We start from the raw sequence: 19,297 nt of genomic DNA, 5'->3' as shown, positions 1-19,297 counted from the left end.
GTTTATGTGTTAAATATGACTAGATCTCATGTGTATAATTGAGTATAAGAATTATAACCGCAACCTGATCCCGAAAGATAAATTAAAGGTTCCTTGTTATAAGATTCAAAACAAAAAACTCATAAGAACTTCGGCAACAGCATCAAAGCATTGATAATCAAAAAAAAGCTTGGTAATGGTACAAGAACTAGAACATCATATAATCCGAGAAGCTTAATTAGAATTTAAGGTTTAGGATTTAAGGTTAGGATTTAGCGTTCAGGGTTTGGGGTTTAGGTTTTAATGTTTAGGGTCTATGGTTTAGGGTTTGGTGTTTAGGGTTTAAGGTATTGGGTTTAAAGTTAAGGGTTTAGTGTTTAGCGTTTAGGGTTTAAGGTTTAAGATTTAGGGTTTAGGGTTTGAGGTTAGGGTTTAAGTTGTAGGGTTTATGTTTAGTCATTAAGGTTTAGGGTTTAGAGTTTAGGACCAAATATACTTTAAAAAGCAAGAAGAATCTTGGTTAGCATATTGGAGTCAAATTTGACTACATGACACGTGCATGATTTAGTATTAGAACTGAAAGCACATCCAGATCATTGAAGCTAAAGTGTTCTTTCCTTGTAGGAAGATCGGAAAACAAAAAATCATACAGACTTCTGATACACGGTCAAATCTTTGTGAAGGAAGTATAAGCATGGTTTGGGTTTTTGTGTCAAATAAGACTAGATGTCATGTGTATGATTGAGTATAAGAACTAGAACCGCAAGTGGATTCCGGAAGCTAAAGTAGGATTTAGCTTATAAAGTTGAGGGTCTATAGTTTAGGGTTTTGGGTTAAGGGTTAAGGGTAAGTGTAGTGACCCGCATAAGGGCATCAGGCACGGCCAAAGGACCGAATGAGAAAATTTGGCCCGAATGCAAAGCCAATTGACCGCATTTGTCCAAACGGTGTCAAAACATTAAAGGGCAAGAATGGGTACGAATGGGCAAAGATGGAAAAAGTTGGGCGTGCCGCGGCGAAGATTGCTCGGCGGCCGCGGAAACGACATGAGTAATACACCTCACTCGCGGTGCCTTGCGGCTCAAGTCACCAACCTTGGAGCCAAAGTCAGCTGAGTCTTGGAGCCGAAGTTGATGGGGCGGTCGAGTGAAAACCGTCACCACCTTTCACCACACCGTCGTCTAACACACTTGTCGCTTGGGGGCGCGGTAGCTGTCTGGACATGTGGCAGCGGGCGATACTGCATGGCCAACCTTGGGCGGATTATAAATAGAGCTCTCTCCGCCCAGTTTCATTTTTGAAGGCAAGAGAGAAAGACTGAAATTCGTTCACCACCGGGATCTCTTCATTCCTTGAGTCATTTTCAACTTCTCCACCAATGGCGGTTAAAGTGACAAGGTAGACTTCTCCTTCCCTTAGTAAACTGTCAACCTTCAATGCTGACATGAACGAAGCAATTTTACTTAGATTGATTCTACAATAAGTGAGTTGTTGTCGATTCCTTAGTTTGAACACTACTCTGCTACGCCCGCAATCTAAATGGGCATGATATCCTGACAACCAATCTATCCCAAGGATAACTTTGAACATTTCCATCGGCATTACCAAAAGGTTTGCCGGTAGAATTGTATCCTGGATAACTACTTGAATTCCTACTAACATAATTCGGGTCTACAAGGGTGGTTGGTTTCCCGCAGTATGTACCAAAACATTCAGTTTTCTTTTCTCATACTCGTGATCAAACTTATCGGCCACGTCCGAACTAACAAAACTATTTGTCGCTCCCGAATCGAACAATACATGCGTGGGGTTAACACCGATAATTAATGTCCCTAATGCATATGAAAATGATGTATGCAATATTTAACTACTAAACTACGCACACAACAATCAATCACTCATACACACATAAACAAGAAAAGTAAGAACCCATACTAACCTGTTATGGGACCGTTTGGGGGCCCTGAAGGTTTGGTAGGGTTTACATCTAAGGCATAAACATTTGCTAGAGTGGCTTGCTTCTTTACGCAGGTCCCTTAGCTATCTGAACTGGCAGTGGGTGGTTAACCATTTGGTTATACTGCTTTATTTGCCTGTTTGGGCATGCATTAGCATAATGCCCTGGGTCTCCACAAATGAAACAAGCTCCCACTCGGTTACCCTGTAGTCCCCCATGCTTATTCGGGCATACATTTGACACATGTCCCGACTCCCCACAAGTGTAACAAGTAACAAATGCCGGATTTGTAACTTTAGTCTGTACAAACCGTTGAGCAATCTCTTGCAAAATGTCCAGGCTTTCCGCACATATAGCAGGCTCTCGGATCGTAAGTGGTCATTACACGTCCTCCTTGGTTACCAACCTTAGGCTTTCCACGATCATTATTCTGGTTTCGTCCTCCTGACTGATTAGTCCTCAAAACACCAGGCTGATATTCTAGATTATTCCCCTTCTTGCCTTCGGACTTTTTGTTCTCCCGTAACTTCTCTCCCTTTTCTAACTCAATCCCTTGTTCAACATTCACGACCCTTTTGGTCAATTCACTCACGTTGGTATAAGTCACAGCCTGAAGAAGTCCTTAAATTTTAGGCCTTAGTCCTATTAGAAACCTTCGTACCATCATTGCTTCATCATTCCTTCCATTGTACATATATCTCTGAAGTCTTGTAAAAATTTGCTCATACGCCCGAACACTCTCTGGTGGAAAATACTTAGACTCAAACTCTTGCTTAAACATTTCCCATGTGATAGGCTGGTCGTGATATCGTGAAACAACACTATCCCACCAAACTCGACCATACTCATCTAAAAAGTGTACCACTATGTGGCCCTTAAAGTCTTCCGGGCACCTTGAAGTTTCAAAATTCATTTCCAGGTTCCTTAACCACTTATCCGCTAAAACAATATTTTGCTCTCCTTTAAACTTCAGATCCTTCTTCATCATAACCAACTTTAAGAACTTAGCCGAAGGAGATTCAGCACGCTGGCTTTCCTGCATCTATTGTTGGTGTTGCTGTTGTTGAATCATTTGAGTCAACAAGGTCTCAATCATTCCCAACGTATGTTGAGTCTCCAGCACACTTTGAACATTATGACTTTTCCCATTTCCTTCATTAACTTCTCTTGGCAGCGACGGATTTGGGTGTGTAGTGGGTTGATACACAGGAACATGTGGTCTTGTTCCTGAGTGTGACCCTTCAGATGTGCTATAGTGCACAGACCTTGGTAAGGAGTATTCCAGTGTAGTTCCAGAAACATCCCAATCAGGCGCTCCTTACATATTGGGATAATAGTATCCCTCATCGCCTTCTCCTCCAACATACGATACCCAGTCTTCCGCACCGAAATGATGACTCCAGTTTTCATAAACTGGTAAGAAATTCATCGACTCACTCCTCTCCATTCATTGACCAGACATCTGTGATATGGTTCAAATTACCTAGAACTACTCTCTCAAATACGAGATCAATTGCAGTATTTAAGGATCGAATTCACGGAGTTCTTTTGTTCAAACAATGAGTTAAATATCGAGATTAAACTACCAGGGTAGTAGTGAAAATAAAAGCGAACAAAGTAATAGCAGTATAATGGATGAATAGCCTATGTCTCTTACAATAGGGTTTTGCAAAGAACTTGATAAAAGAAACTTAGGTCTAAAAACAATCTATATAGACCCTAAAAACGTCCACGGACTAATAATGCAAATAGGGAAGTCTCCTCGGGCAAATTTGAACTTCTGTAAACTTGAAAGCGCCTAGGGTTTTTGTTGGGCCAAAACTGGTGTCGATCTACACCAAGAGTGTGTCAATCGACACTCCTCGCTGATTCCTAAACAAAAATCGTCCTTACCTTCCTTTTCCTTAGCTTTTGCTCCAAAATGTCTCATTATCTCGATTGTTGTCCCATTGCATAAAATACCTGAAAAGACACTAAAAAGACTCGAGAAATAACAAAAAGACTCAAAATTTTATACCTAAAACATAGATAAAATAATTGAAAATCGGGTTATATCAACTCCCCCAGACTTAGCTTTTGCTTGCCCTCAAGCAAAACACAAAAGCCGAACCCGTGGAAAAGGTTTTGAAAACAAAGGAACTCCCAACATTCTCTAGCCTATTACCATGATCATTCAAACTAAGTCCATATGCCTAACAAGTCTAATCAAATCCTAACCAACATGTACTTCTCTACAAGCTTACACAACATTCTAGATTCCATGCCTAAGTTCCACAACTATATCCACCAGGCTTTCATCGCTGGGTCTCATCAAACAAGCCAACATTCAAGATCCTTCTAGACTCATTCCTGTACAATACCATGATAAATTGACCATTCTTTATATATATTTTTTTCTATTTCGGTGTTCTTTCTCTCCCCCAAACTTATTCATTTTAGAGAGTAAACAAAGGGGAACTCGCATACTGTATCGACACCCTCGACATTTTTCCAACCTTTGTAATCAATCATTCCAAATAATGTATAATAATGGGGTCATAGGAAACATTCCTACCCATATACACTATCTGAAAGTCGTCTCAATCTCTCATTATATTTTTCTTTTTATAAGGGGAGAGGAACATATTCTTTTTATCACATTGGTCTCAATATCAGGTAAGAACAAGGAGTCAAGATCTATGAATACTAACCGTTTAAAGAGGTAAAAGGAAGAGCAGTGAGATTAGCTCCAGCCTTAATGGTTGAGTTGGAAACTAGGATATCCTCAAGTTTGTTGGTTTGCCATCTAGATTTTCTAATAGTCGGATTGACTCGAACCTGCAACACTCATCAATGAGGCAATAAACAAGAGAAATATAGATCATGATTCCTAACTAAACTAAAGAAAAAGTTTTTTTTTTTTTTAAAGTTTTTTTAGAGAAGAAAATAAAAGAAATAACCAAATGAACTGCAAAACAAAAATAAAGGCAATATTAGTATGAACCTCCACCAGACTTAAACGACACTGTCCCCAGTGGCATTCAAATCCAGAGAAAGCGGAGAAAATAAATCAAACTTAAAAGAAAATAAAAGAAAGGCAAAAGAAAAATCAAACCAGTGGGTTGCCTCCCACTAAGCGCTTGTTTTGAGTCAATAGCTTTACTTGGCGGAGTTTAGGATGTGGATGGAGTGGTGGTGGAGGATTGCTGCTGCCTCCTCGCCTTAGGAAGAGTATGGAGGATCTTCTCCATTATGGTTGTGCACTTGGCAGCATGAATCTCCTGCTTAGAACGACGCCTCCTCGGATTAAGGGACAAGAAGAGGGTAGACAAACTCGGGCTGCATAGGTATTTGCACCTCGCAGGGTGATGTCCGAATCCAGTGTCGATCGACACTAGAGGGGTATCGATCGACAGCGTCGTATTGGGTCGTCTCTAAAAAGAGCGTCCCATATGGTGTCGATCGACACAGGAGGGTGTCGGTCGACACGATCTTTGCAACTGCGAGCTCTGACTCGTCTTCAGTGTCCAATTCCTCCCACATATCATCTCCTTCTCTGATCAAGATGGCATTGCAGCTCTTCCTTGGGTTAGCATCAGGATTACCAGGAAGAAAACCCTCTTCTCTCTTGATAGATTATGCAGTTTGAGGTACCTGTACATCTAGCTTCTTCAAGTGAGAGCTCAGATTGTCAATCTTTCCATTAAGATCTGTATAGACAGCATCAAACTTGCCATTAAACTCTACAACAAGCTTTGTTTGGCTCTCCAGAATCTGCTCAAGCATTGATTCCATTCTTGTCTCTGCTGAGGGTGGAGGGGGGGCTTGGTAGGTTGAATTACCGTAGTTCCTCTGAAAGCTTCTTTGAGGAAAGGTCTTTTAGAAAGCAGGCTTTAGAGTGTAGTTGGAGGAACCTTGGTTCCCTGTAAACCTGTTACCACTAAAGTTGCCCTGTGGCTGCCCAAACTTCCTGTATCCCTGACCATCTATGTAGAAGACTCCTTCCTTTGACTCAGGCTCAGGCTCAATAGTCTCTTCCTCAGCTGCAAAGTGGACATGCTTCTTCTCTGTGAGTAAGTTATGAACCGAATCCAGCTTAGCATTCACCTCTGCCATCTGATTTCCTGAAATAGCTCCAGCAATCTTCTTCCTTTCAAAATCAGCATTTTTGGTACTGTTGCTGCAAGCAAGGTTCTCTATCAGGGTTGTAGCATCAAGTGGGTAACATGTATTGAAGTTACCATTGCTCGCTTCATCTAGAGCCATCTGGTATCTCCAATCAACTCCTCTGAAAAAGGTACCTAGAAGTTGTACCTCACTGAAACCATGATGTGGGCAATCTCGTTGGTACTCCTTGAAACGAACCCAAGCAGCTTTGAAAGATTGAGCTTGTTTGAAGGTAAATCCCTTTTTAAGTAGATCCTTCAGTTATTTCTTGTTGGACGAATAAATCCCTTTTTAAGTAGATCCTTCAGTTATTTCTTAAGTTCTGCAAGCTCGGCTGGCGCCATCCTATATGGTGCCCTTGCAATTGGAGTCGCCCCATGTTCAAGATTAATGGTAAACGGATGATTCCTCGGCGAAGGTTATCCTTCCAAGGGCTTGAACACATCTTCAAATTCGTTCACCACCGAGATCTCTTCAATCCTTGGGTCATTTTCAACTTCTCCACCAATGGCGGTTAAAGTGACAAGGTAGACTTCTCCTTCCCTTAGTAAACTCTCAACCTTCAGTGCTGACATGAACGAAGCAATTTTACTTAGATTGATTCCACAATAAGTGAGTTGTCGTCGATTCCTTAGTTTGAACATTACTCTACTCCGCCCGCAATCTAAATGGGCATGATATCCTGACAACCAATCTATCCCAATGATAACTTTGAACATTTCCATTGGCATTACCAAAAGGTTTGCATGTAGAATTGTATCCTGGATAACTACAGGAATTCCTACTAACACAATTCGGGTCTGCAAGGGTGGCTGGTTTGCCGCGGTATGTTCCAAAACATTCACTTCTCTTTTCTCATACCCGTCACCTAACTTATCGGCCTTGTCAGAACTAACAAAACTATTTGTCCCTCCCGAATCGAACAATACATGCGTGGGGTTACCACTGACAAGTAATGTCCCTAATGCATATGAAAATGATATATGCAATATTTAACTAGTAAACTATGCACACAACAATCAATCACTCATATACACATAAACAAGAAAAGTAAGAAGCCATACTAACCTGTTATATGACCTTTTGGCGGCCCTGAAGGTTTGGTAGGTTCTACATCTAAGGCATAAACATTTGCTGGAGTGGCTTGCTTCTTTACCGGTGGTCCCTTAGCTTTCTGAACTGGCGGTGGATGGTTAACCATTTGGTTATACTACTTTATTTGCCTGCATGCGTTAGCATAATGCCCTGGGTCTCCACAAATGAAACAAGCTCCCACTCGGTTACTCTTTAGTCCCCCTTGCTTATTCGGGCATACATTTGACACATGTCCTGACTCCCCACAAGTGTAACAAGTAACAAATGCCAGATTTGGCACTTTAGTTTGTACGACCGTTGACCAATCTGGTGCAAAATGTCCCGGCTTTCCGCACATATATCAGGCTCTTGGTTCGTAAGTGGTCATTACACGTCCTCCTTGGTTACCAACCTTAGGCTTTCCACGATCATTATTTTGGTTTCGTCCTCCCGATTGATTAGTCCTCAAAACACAAGGCTAAAATTCTCGATTATTCCCCTTCTTGCCTTCGGACTTTTCGTTCTCCCGTAACTTCTCTCCCTTTTCTAACTCAATCCATTCTTCAACATTCACGGCCCTTTCGGTCAATTCACTCACGTTGGTATAAGTCACAGCCTGAAGACCTCCCCAAATTTTAGGCCTTAGCCCTCTTAGAAACCTTCGTACCATCATTGCTTCAGCATCCCTTCCGTTGTACAAATATCTCCGAAGTCTTGTAAAAATTTGCTCATACGCCCGGACACTCTTTTGCTCTTGCTCCCAACTCATAAACTGCAGCTCTAAAGGATCACGTGCCTTTGGTGGAAAATACTTAGACTCAAACTCGTTCTTAAACATTTCCCATGTGATAGGATGGTCGCGATATCGTGAAACAAAACTATCCCACCAAGCTCGACCATCCTCATCTAAAAAGTTTACCGCGATCTGGCCCTTAAAGTCTTTCGGGCACCTTGAAGTTTCAAAATTCATTTCCAGGTTCCTTAACCACTTATTTGCTAAAACAGTATTTTGCTCTCCTTTCCAGGTTCCGAACACCTAGATCCTTCATCATCATAACAACCTTTCAGAACTTAGCCGAAGGAGATTTGGCACGCTGGCTTTCCTGCATCTGTTGTTGGTGTTGCTGTTGTTGAATCATGTGAGTCAACAAGGTCTCAATGATTCCCAACGTCTGTTGAGTCTGCGGCACACTTTGAACATTACAACCTTCCCCATTTCCTTCATTAACTTCTCTTGGCAGCGACAGATTTGGGTGTGTCGTGGGTTGATTCACAAGAGCATGTGGTCTTGTTCCTGAGTGTGACCCTTCAGATGTGCTATAGTGCACAGACCTTGGTAAGGAGTATACCACATATTGTAACGCCTCCGAGACGATCTATGCTGGACAAGTCACGGGCGCCCCGAAATCGCCACATTGAGATTGATCATCAACATCCAACCGAGGTTCGGGAACCAATCCCAACCCTTGGCCGACATATTGACGACTACTCTCCCACTTAAAACATCGTTTAAGCTTGCCAACCCTTACGACATTTAAGTGTTGTGCCGACTCGGACTATGTCATTATCAGTCATTACTCGCAAATTTGTACAAGAAACCCGATTTATTTCATAAGTATAAATATTACACAACATGTTACCAAACATTTATAAGTTTTACATAATAGAAACATACTTGTTTTACAAAATGCACAAAACTACTTCAGGTTTCCTATTGTCCACCACGCCCTCTATTCCCCACTATGGGTTTCCTGCAAAACAAGTAGAATCATGAGTAATCTAAGATTACTCAGTGAGCTCGGGATTCCCTGCAAAAACATTATTTTACCCCTACCCGAATACCCAACATGAAACACGCAATAGAGAATGGCAACGAAAGGTAGCTTCCCGAAGCAAACTACAAAAACATGCAAATGCATTAAGACTCCAGTTTTATTAAGTTTTAAAGGGTCCGATATGCTGCCTTCAAACCCAACACCAAACACACACACTCTCGTGATCTCCCACGTTACAACCACAAAGGTATGCAACCGGAGCATCACTACCAAACGCTACACCGTTGTGTAGACACTCGGCCAGGGTAGCTAGCCCCATCTCTCCGAGTTCTTCGCACTTCATGGCGATCAAGTAACTTTGTTACAAGACCCCACGATAGCACGGTTCACTATGAAGGTCAGACATATCATGATCTTGGCACGCTTATGGTCTTTGCCTCCTCCACAAGCACCACGTACCAAGACCCCAAAGTTTAAAATATTATGAAACACATGGTTAAATCAAACACATAGACTCATCAATATCCCAACACAACTTCCCAACCATAAACAATAGCATAAGAATCGAAAGATCACATATGCAATCTAATATAACCATTCACATGATTCATATAACTCACAATCAATCAAGAATGCATGAAAATATGATTATGAAACTTAAACCATTATCCAGAACTCACTCAGTAACCAACTGAATGCTTAAGGTCAATTAGCCATGCATTCGCGCAACTTTTTAAAATTTGAAGTCTTGCCCGTGGTCGATGTCCTTACGTGGGTCAGTACACCGACCCTCCAATATAGAGCAGTTCTCATAATTAACATTTCTTTCAATTTCCTCATCTGCATTTGTTGTCTTTTTTCAGGAAATCACTACAGAACCGCATACATTCGTCAGCAAGATATGCTTCAGCAATACGACAGAGTCCTTCAGAACTTTCATGTACCTGAAGATAAAACACATGTAACTTTTAAGCATTAAAGTGTATTTTAAAGGATACAACATTATAAGCTACTGGATTATACTTCTTAAATGGGTATATCCAACGAAAATGAATTGGTCATCATAAGCGAGCTTCCCTGCCTAAGTAGACTGTCAAATGCCCCATTATATCGAAGAAACCTGGAGGGAAGAACCTCTCAAACATGGAGATAGTTTCCACAATTTCATTCTCCATTATAGAAACTGTCTCTCTGTCAATAACTCGCGGACACAGTTTGTTGAAGAAAGCACAGAAGCGTCCAATAGCTATCCGACACCTTTAGGTAATAAACCTATAAGTAGATAACATTGAAGATTAAAAACAACGTAGCAAATTATGCAAGAGTTAAGCTAACATAATTCATCTTATACCTCTAATTGCAACCTGAAGAAGTTGTTGCATCAACACATGATAATCATGTGATTTAAGTCCTTTAACCGTAGAATCTTCTATCTTCACACATTTGGAAATATTAGAACAGTAGCCATTCGGACCTCTGAAGTCAAATAAGCGCTTACAAAATACTTTCCACAATGTAGGAAGGTAGGTTCTTTTTCCACGTGCTTGGGGATGGAAATCCCTCCTAATATCGAGCAGTTGCAGATCTTTTCGAGCATTAATTCCATCCTTTGACTTCCCACAATGTAGCATTGTAGAGACAAGGCTAGCGGCAACATTTCTCTCCACGTGCATCACGTCTAAGTTATGTCTAACCGGCATTTCCTAGACAAAATAATAACAGATAATAAAAAGAATGGTTAAGACATTTATTTTGAAAATCTTACTCCAAATCTGAACATATAGTGGAATAAAAACTATGATTTAAATCATACCTTCCAATAATCTAACTTGAATAAGATTGAGCACTTCTTCCATTTTGATAGCTCCTCTTCATCTAATTGTTATTCTTCTTCTTCAGATTCAATGGATTCATCATCAGTACTAGAAGTTGATCCAACACAATCATTCATCTTCCTCTTTCTTCCTTTTACTCTTACATTTCCAAAATCGTTCTTGTATTTTTTGAGTAGTTGATGATAAGTGTGTATTTTGCATGTTTTGAGCATCCATTTGTCATCACTTTAGCATCATATCATCACTGTTTTATACCATTTTAAATCATTTGTCATCACTTTGCATGTTTAGGATAGTTTTGCATGCATGTTGCATATTTGCGTTGATTTCAGGTGATTTGGAGCTGTTGACGAGCTATCTGGAAGCGCACCTGATCATGACAAACCACTCGACCCAGAGGTCGAGTAGGAGCTTCAAGATCTCAAGAGACCACTCGACCACCAGGTCGAGTAGAGGACATCACCACTTCACTTCACCACTCGACCCCGAGGTCTAGTGCCCTCATCTCCATCACCAGACCATCACTCGATCACTTTACTCGACCATGAGGTCGAGTGTCTTCACCTCCATCATCAGACCACCACTCGACCTCGTCACTCAACCTGGAAGTCGAGTATCTTTTGACACCACTCGACTGCATACTCGATGACAAGCTTCAGAGCCTTCTTCATTCCGCACTCAACCAGACACACGAGCACAAGGAAGATAAGAAGACTCCAGCTATTCACTCGACCACGTGGGTCGAGTACTGTTCTTAACCCGTCCAAATACTTCATCGTTTTGAGTATTAGGGTTTTCGGGATATTTAGCTATAAGTAGCATGTACTTCTCATTTTCGCAGACAAGAAGTTTTTTATCTAATTCTATTTCCGCAGACCTTGTGTTCTAGACTTTTTGTAATCCGGATTTCTCTTTATCTATTCAGTATTCAGTATTCAGTTTCTGTTCTTGATTTCGTTTACTGTTGTTCATTCTGTTATCATCCTGCTGTTACATTATTGTTATCATGTTTTCAATTTGTTCAACGTTTATGCTTTCTATTATGATGTCTGAGTAGTGAATAGGTTTCTGAGGATGGGTTAGAGTAGTGTAGAATTCTCAGTATGCTAGGTGATTGAGTATTGGTTGATAGATCCCTTCTGGATTAGTTGTTCTTAATGCCTATTGCTTTCTGATCAACTGGAATTTGAGTCCAGACATTTCCGCGCCCAAAAGGTGTTCGATGAAATGTTTGAACCACTAATTCCAGAGATTCGTGACCCTGTACCAAGGTATTGGTTGCAGGGAGCATTTTGGCTTTAACTTGTTGATTCGTAATGCTTGTTAGGTTAGCTCTCGTCAATGGTGATTGAGTCTGGGACTAGGTTAGCTTGAGAGTCTCTGTTGCGGTGGCACTTAGATTTGGTTGATGAACTTGTTGTCTAGGGTTAATTTATTGAGCATGTCAATCACCTGTAAATTGAGGAAACAAAACTACTCAATTACCCCATCCTTAGGAATTCTTTATCTGATTGATTTTATTGTTTACTCTACTGTTGTGTACTACATCCTGTCATCTGTTGCTTAGTTTCTCCAATTCTTTACTGTTACTCGACCTCATACTCGACCACCCAGTTGTCTGGCAACAGACTATGCAGTCGAGTATCGCTGTTACATTATCTGTCTGTTACTCGACCTATCACTCGACCACACCCAGTGCTCTGCAAAGAGCTGTGTTGGTCGAGTGTTTATTTGTTTCTGCTTGATTTTCTGTTTTCTGCATGTTCACTTAGGACTGTTTGAACGCACCAAAACCTGTTATTGCTTGGCTTGACTTAGTGACTTCTGATCACATCTTGATTGTTAGCATCACACCCATTTGGATTGACAACCTAAAATACTACAACGACATGATTGGTGTTTTAGGATAACTGACTAAAAACTTATTATCAATTTGGCGCCGTTGCCAATTGGGTGTTTGTTTGTTACATTTGAGATTTCAGACTTGCTTAGATCAAGTTCTTTTTCAATTTTCTTTTCAATTACTAACTGTGTGTTTTTCTTGTTGTCTTCTTGATCCAGGTACACCTCTGCTGTATGCGAACTCGATCAACAGGCAACCAGAACCTCCTTTTCAATGACAACATCAACCGCACAGCCCGCAAACTTAGAAAAAGGAGAACCACAGTCAACCCTGTACCTCAGCAACCACTCGATATGGCTGAAGAACAGAATCAACAAAACGGCCCTTCCAACATTGGTGCTGGAGATGCACCACGTGATCACCGTTAGAGGAAGGGAATTGCACCTGCTGCTATCCAGAACAACAACTTCGAGATTAAGAGTGGTCTCATCTCGATGATTCAGGGGAACAAATTCCATGGTTTGCCAATGGAGGATCCACTCGACCACCTTGATGATTTCGATAGGCTTTGCAACCTAACAAAGATCAATGGTGTCAGTGAAGACGGATTCAAGCTCCGTTTGTTTCCATTCTCCTTGGGAGACAAAGCACACATCTGGGAGAAGAATCTGCCCCATGACTCAATCACCACCTGGGATGATTGTAAGAAGGCTTTTCTGTCAAAGTTCTTCTCCAATGCCAGAACTGCAAGACTCAGAAATGAGATTTCTGGTTTCTCACAGAAGACTGGTGAAAGCTTCTGTGAAGCATGGGAGCCTCTCTGCTCATCACTCTTTACAGAGGAGTCCTACCACGCATCAGAATGCTTCTGGATACCGCCAGCAATGGGAATTTCCAGAACAAGGATGTGGAAGAAGGCTGGGAATTGGTTGAGAACCTTGCTCAATCAGATGGCAATTACAACGAAGACTGTGATAGAACCGTCAGAGGAACAACTGACTCTGATGACAAACACAGGAAGGAGATCAAAGCGCTGAATGACAAGCTGGACAGGATTCTTCTTAGCCAGCAGAAGCATGTGCACTTCCTTGTTGATGACGAGCAGTATCAAGTCCAAGATGGGGAGGGTAACCAGTTGGAAGAAGTCAGCTACATCAACAACAACCAGGGTGGCTACAAAGGATACAACAACTTCAAAACCAACAATCCCAACCTCTCCTACCGCAGCACCAACGTTGCTAACCCTCAGGATCAGGTGTATCCTCCACAGCAACAACAAGGTCAGAACAAACCTTTTGTTCCCTACAACCAAGGTTTCGTTCCTAAGCAGCAATTCCAGGGGAACTACCAGCAACCACCACCACCTGGGTTTGCATCTCAGCAAAACCAAGGTCCTGCTGCTCCTGATGCTGAAATGAAACAGATGGTCCAACAGCTGCTACAGGGACAAGCATCTAGCTCAATGGAAATTGCTAAGAAATTATCTGAATTGCACCATAAGCTGGACTGCATTGAATACCAAAGTCAGATACTTGGAAGGCCAATCAGCATCTACCTCTGCACCAAAAGTTACAGGACTTCCAGGGAAGTCCATACAGAATCCAAAAGAGTATGCAACCGCTCACGCCATCACCATCTGTCATCTCGCCATCTCACTCAATCCACCTCGGAAGAGAAGGCCGCCATAATCGAGAGAATGGTAAAACGATTCAAACCTACTCCACTACCCTCACGTGCTCTTCCGTGGACATTCAGGAAAGCATGGATGGAGAGATACAAGTCTGTTGCAGCGAAGCAGTTGGACGAGATTGAAGCTGTGATGCCACTAATGGAAATTCTTAACCTGATTCCTGATCCTCACAAAGATGTGAGAAATTTAATACTGGAAAGGATCAAGATGTATCACGATTCGGATGATGAAAGTGATGCCACTCCATCTCGAGCTGCTGATAAGAGGATTGTTCAAGAGAAGTTAGAAGATCCTGGATCTTTCACTCTACCATGTTCCATTGGGGAATTTGCTTTCAGCGATTGTCTGTGCGATCTCGGAGCCTCTGTTAGCTTGATGCCACTCTCTGTGGCAAGAAGGTTAGAGTTCATTCAATATAAACCTTGTGACCTGACTTTGATCCTTGCGGATAGGTCTTCTAGAAAACCGTTCGGCATGCTGATAGACCTACCAGTCATGATTAATGGCGTAGAAGTGCCTACAGACTTCGTGGTGCTGGATATGGAAGTAGAGCATAAGGATCCCTTAATACTGGGAAGACCCTTTTTAGCGTCAGTGGGAGCAGTGATAGATGTCAGGGAAGGGAAAATAAGTCTCAACCTTGGAAAGCATATCAAGTTGCAGTTTGGCATCAACAAAACTCCACAAGGGTCAACCGAAGATGGAAGAACCTCTGGAAATGATAAAGCGATCTCAGGAGAAGGATATGAGACTGAACGAGTGAAAGAACTTAAAAAGAGGTCTGATAAGCAAGATGAAACTATAGAGAAGCTAGCCCACACTATTGAGGAACTTAGGAGTAAGCTGAATCAGATGCAGAAGGAAGCTCAACCTAAAGGCGGGATTAACACTATCCCGAGAAAAGAATTCACTTCAAGATGGTCTCCAGAGACAGATTACCCTCAAGAAGAGAAGGAAGCCTATTTTGAAGAAAGGGGAATTGAGTATTCTGCTGCAGACCTCTCCAGGGAGGACGCTGAGTATGATGATGGTATCAGAGAGGATTATGCTGACCCTCTCTACAGTTCATTTTCTTCTTGATAAGTGTGAGGAGTCAAGCTAGAGACTTAAAACAAGCTCACTTGGGAGGAAGTTCCATGACTATCCTTGTAAATAATTTTTACTTTCTTGTTATTTTTGATTTGTTTTGGTTGTGTTTGTGGTTCTCAGGAAGAAAGGAGTAAAGTGAAGGTAGAGTAAAAATTCAAAACTTTTACTCTACTGATGTCCTAGAGATCGAGTATATTGGTCGTGTTTGAGTGATGTTTAAAAACGTAAAAAAATTTAAATCATCATTTTACTCGACCAACAGAAGCTACAGAATGTTACAAAGAGTTCATCAAGTTTACAGAAGATTGCGGGATTTCCTGGGGATTTTTCTAGTGAACAGAGAATATAGAGAAGAGACAAGGAGACAACGAGGGACCCACTGCTGCAGCCATGTCTCCACGCTCCCACAAAGTGATAACGAAATCTATCTCTTCTTCTCCACTCCACTCGACCTCCCCTTATCCCTTCACTCGATCTCATCGCCTTCTCTCTTCAAAAACGCGACCTCCCCATCTCTCTTCCTCCCACACTCGACCAACTCCAAACAACTCGACCTCACCAATTGCTGCGACACTCGATTTCACATCACCTTCTCCTCCGTCCAAGCCTCATCATTCGCCCTGAAGGAATCACCACCGCAGCTCATCTCCAATCCACTTGCTACTCGACCGTCGCTCATCACCATTGTCATCCTCACAACCTTCACTCGACCTCTCCACTACCACAACCACTCGACCGCTTCACACCGCCGTCTTCTCTTCTTCCGTGAGCTCCACTTTACTCGATCCCCAATCACCATCTTCTTCATCGCTTAATCACTCGACTTCTTCTCACATCATCCCTTCACCAAGCCGCCTTCACCACTTCTACATCACCACAAGACCAAGGTGCCGTCGTTCTCCCATCCCTCAAGTTCATTGGCCACTCGACTTCCCCAAGTTCACTCGATTCAACTCCAATGCTCGTTGTTTTCACCACTCAAGCTTCACGGCTTCACTCGGCTGTCAATAACCACTCGACCACAAGCCCGTTTTCGTTTCACAGTTCACTCGACTCCTCCTCTTCAAGCTCACCACTCGACCAAGCAAAATCACTCGATCAACCGAAAAAAAATCTATTTCAAAACAGACGGTTTACTCTATTAAATCACTCGACCGGTTCACTTGATTGGTTTGTGTTTTTGGTTTGCTATTACTAACGTATTAACGTTTATTTTTGAGTTTTGTCCGTTTTCAGGTTTCATCATGAGTAACTACAGCGGAGAATCCTCTATGGACCCTGATTACAATGTAGATGAAGCTGAGTCCTGATCCGCTAGACCGAGAGAGCAACATGTTTACCAGAGCTTCAGGGATGAATTCGAACGCTCTGCAGCCTGACGTAATCAGAGAAGAGCTGAAATCACCAGAGGAAAGAGGGCGATGTCAAGTAGATATGAGCTGATTGATGAGGATATCGAGACTGAGTATGAGCCAGAGTCATGGTGCAGGGAGACGAAGCTGCTGAACAAACCCGACGAGGTTACAGTGGAGGAGTATATCAGGTTCTTTGAGATGAATGATTTCTGGGGAACGCGGTATCCGTGCTATGAGACTTTAGCCTAGCTGGGGTTACTGGAGGACGTGCAGCATCTGTTCGAGAAGTGTCATCTGGAGACACTCATGTCTTACCCTTACCCTGCCTATAAGGAGGAGACAATCGAGTTTCTTTCCACGCTGCAAGTGGAGATGTATGAGGCACTCACGGACTTTGGGCTGGATACCATGGGGTTAGGCTTCTTGACGTTCTCAGTGAATGAACAGCGGTATCAGCTTTCGATCAAGAAGTTGGAAGAACTGTTTGGTTTCCCTTGTGGAAAGGGAACCAAACCCAGATTTGACAGAGAAGAGCTTAAGGATTTGTGGACCACTATAGGGAACAATCTACCGCTAAACTCGGCGCGGTTTAAGGGCAACCAAATCCGAAGTCCTGTGATCTGCTACTTTCAGCGATCGGTCGCCAACGTCTTTTACTCCAGGGAGTCTACAGACACCGTGTCTAACACGGACATGGAGATGATAGATTATGCGCTTACAGGGATTCTCCGCCGGACGAAGGGGAAGAATGTCTTGAGAGGCGATCTCAACAACGCACCACCAGTAATGCCTCTGTTGATCCATCTGTGTGGATACAGGAAGTGGGCGTTGACGAACGGGAAGAAGAAGGTGAGAGGAGCACTATGCGTGGGTGGCGTTATGACGCCAATTCTGGAAGCTTGTGAAGTACCGCTCAAGGAACTAGGTTTAGCACCGAGGATGATGGACTTGGATCATTTGCGCAGATGTGAGTTCTTGGAGTTTGACATGGCTGGTGACTTTCACCGCTACAGGTTCGAGCATTCATCGATTAAAATCGCCAACATTCTTCTCCCCTGCATTAACGCTACTAGGATTCTCGAGGGCAGGAACATTGACTTCAAGCCTGCGCTTGAAGAACTTTATTTCGAGGGTAGTCCGCCAACTGAGGAGATCAGTCATACCGAACGAGCTACAACAGAAGATATTGATGAGACGGATGATATAGATGCGACGGAGTTTGACACGAGCATGTATCATTTCAGTGAGCATATACCTCCTGCGAGGGAAAGCAGGAGTTTGAGCGAAGCTCACAGAAACAACAACAAGCTGTAGAAGTGGTGCATGAAACAGGACAAGTTACTCGCCAAGTGCCTCAGGGCTATCAAGTTTATGAAGAACAAGCTCTGCTGCTCCTCTTCCACTACAGCGATTCCGCAGGGACATCTCCCTCAGGACATGCCTTCGAGGAGATATGACGCACCCGAGCCAAGTCGACGCAGGCCTTTGCCTAGAGAGCAGGAGATTCCGCATGTCCCTTCGAGGCATTCATCATTCAAGCCTCGTGAATCTGGGAGGAAGAGGAGGACCACACTCACTCGATCTAGCAGTAGGAGCGCACGACTTCTGCAGTCTCGTAGTTTACGCGACCGCGGTGCTGGCCGCAGCAGAAGGAGAGAGGTCGAGTTTCCTCAGAGCGGTGCTGGCCGCCACAGAGCTGATGAGGTCGAGTACCCACCCGCTGGAGCTGATACAGAACAAGACGGTTCGTCTATGGCCTGGGAGCAATCGCAGGCAGCCATTGACGAGCAACTACGTTCATTCTTCGACTGAGGTAAGCGCCTCACTTCACCATTGTATTATATCATCTTTTGTGATTTGTTTCTTCATTTTTTGTTTCTGTGATTGGATCTGTCCTGAGTACTCTCTTCCAAGTTTATTCGCACAGTGGACTGTGTGATTTAAGGTTGGGGGAGGGCTCAGGAAGTGTGTGTTGCATTGTGTATATTTTTGAGTCTGCATTCATCTAAGGCATAGAAAAAAACAAAATAAAATGAAAAATTTCAGAAAATGATTTCACAAAAAAAGAGTGTTCATGTAGTTGCATTACATTTAGGATCGAGTCTTGAGTGTTTCATTTAGGACTGTTGCATATGCATAAGGGATGATGATGAGATAGCCTTGTAAGCATTTTGATTCACCAGATAAACTCAGTGCCCTCGTTGGTAGTTGTCTGTTGCATAGTCAATGAATTTGAAAAAAAAAAACTGAACCATACCTAGATTGCTCTACTCGACCACACTGTCATCATCTGATACCATTCCTATCAATTTGAACCTGAATCTGATCTTTAATTATCATATCTGCATCAAATTTGAATGGATACCCTAAAATACTTGGATTTTCTTATTCATTTTGATCACTCTTGTTAATCCAAGTAGTTGACTCTCCTTATTAGAGCAGTTAACCCAAACCCAAACCTAGACTTTATTTCGAGCCCTATATCACTTGTGAGTGTTTGTGAGGTCTTATTCCGATTAAGCTTGGTAGAAAGTGTTAGGTTCGTAACGACAGA

General features: G+C 42.5%; 5 pseudogenes across 5 annotated transcripts; 2 read left to right on the top strand and 3 right to left on the bottom strand.

Moving 5' to 3' along the window:
- Positions 1–929: 929 nt before the first annotated feature.
- On the bottom strand, positions 930–3,383 carry AT4G06510 (annotated as a pseudogene; the record flags this gene model as incomplete). Its single annotated transcript has 1 exon — positions 930–3,383.
- A 1,711-nt stretch (positions 3,384–5,094) lies between these two features.
- On the bottom strand, positions 5,095–8,532 carry AT4G06509 (annotated as a pseudogene; the record flags this gene model as incomplete). The annotated part of the gene is made up of 1 exon: positions 5,095–8,532.
- A 1,008-nt stretch (positions 8,533–9,540) lies between these two features.
- On the bottom strand, positions 9,541–11,004 carry AT4G06508 (annotated as a pseudogene; the record flags this gene model as incomplete). The annotated part of the gene is made up of 1 exon: positions 9,541–11,004.
- A 45-nt stretch (positions 11,005–11,049) lies between these two features.
- Positions 11,050–11,703, top strand: AT4G06507 (annotated as a pseudogene; the record flags this gene model as incomplete). Its single annotated transcript has 1 exon — positions 11,050–11,703.
- Positions 11,704–12,842: 1,139 nt separating this feature from the next.
- Positions 12,843–18,536, top strand: AT4G06506 (annotated as a pseudogene; the record flags this gene model as incomplete). Its single annotated transcript has 1 exon — positions 12,843–18,536.
- Positions 18,537–19,297: the final 761 nt, after the last annotated feature.

The sequence above is a fragment of the Arabidopsis thaliana genome, chromosome 4, assembly GCF_000001735.4.
Source record: "Arabidopsis thaliana chromosome 4, partial sequence".
Classification (NCBI taxonomy): domain Eukaryota; kingdom Viridiplantae; phylum Streptophyta; class Magnoliopsida; order Brassicales; family Brassicaceae; genus Arabidopsis; species Arabidopsis thaliana.
Note: the sequence above shows the minus strand (reverse complement) of the source record. Positions and strands in the feature narration are given on the sequence as shown.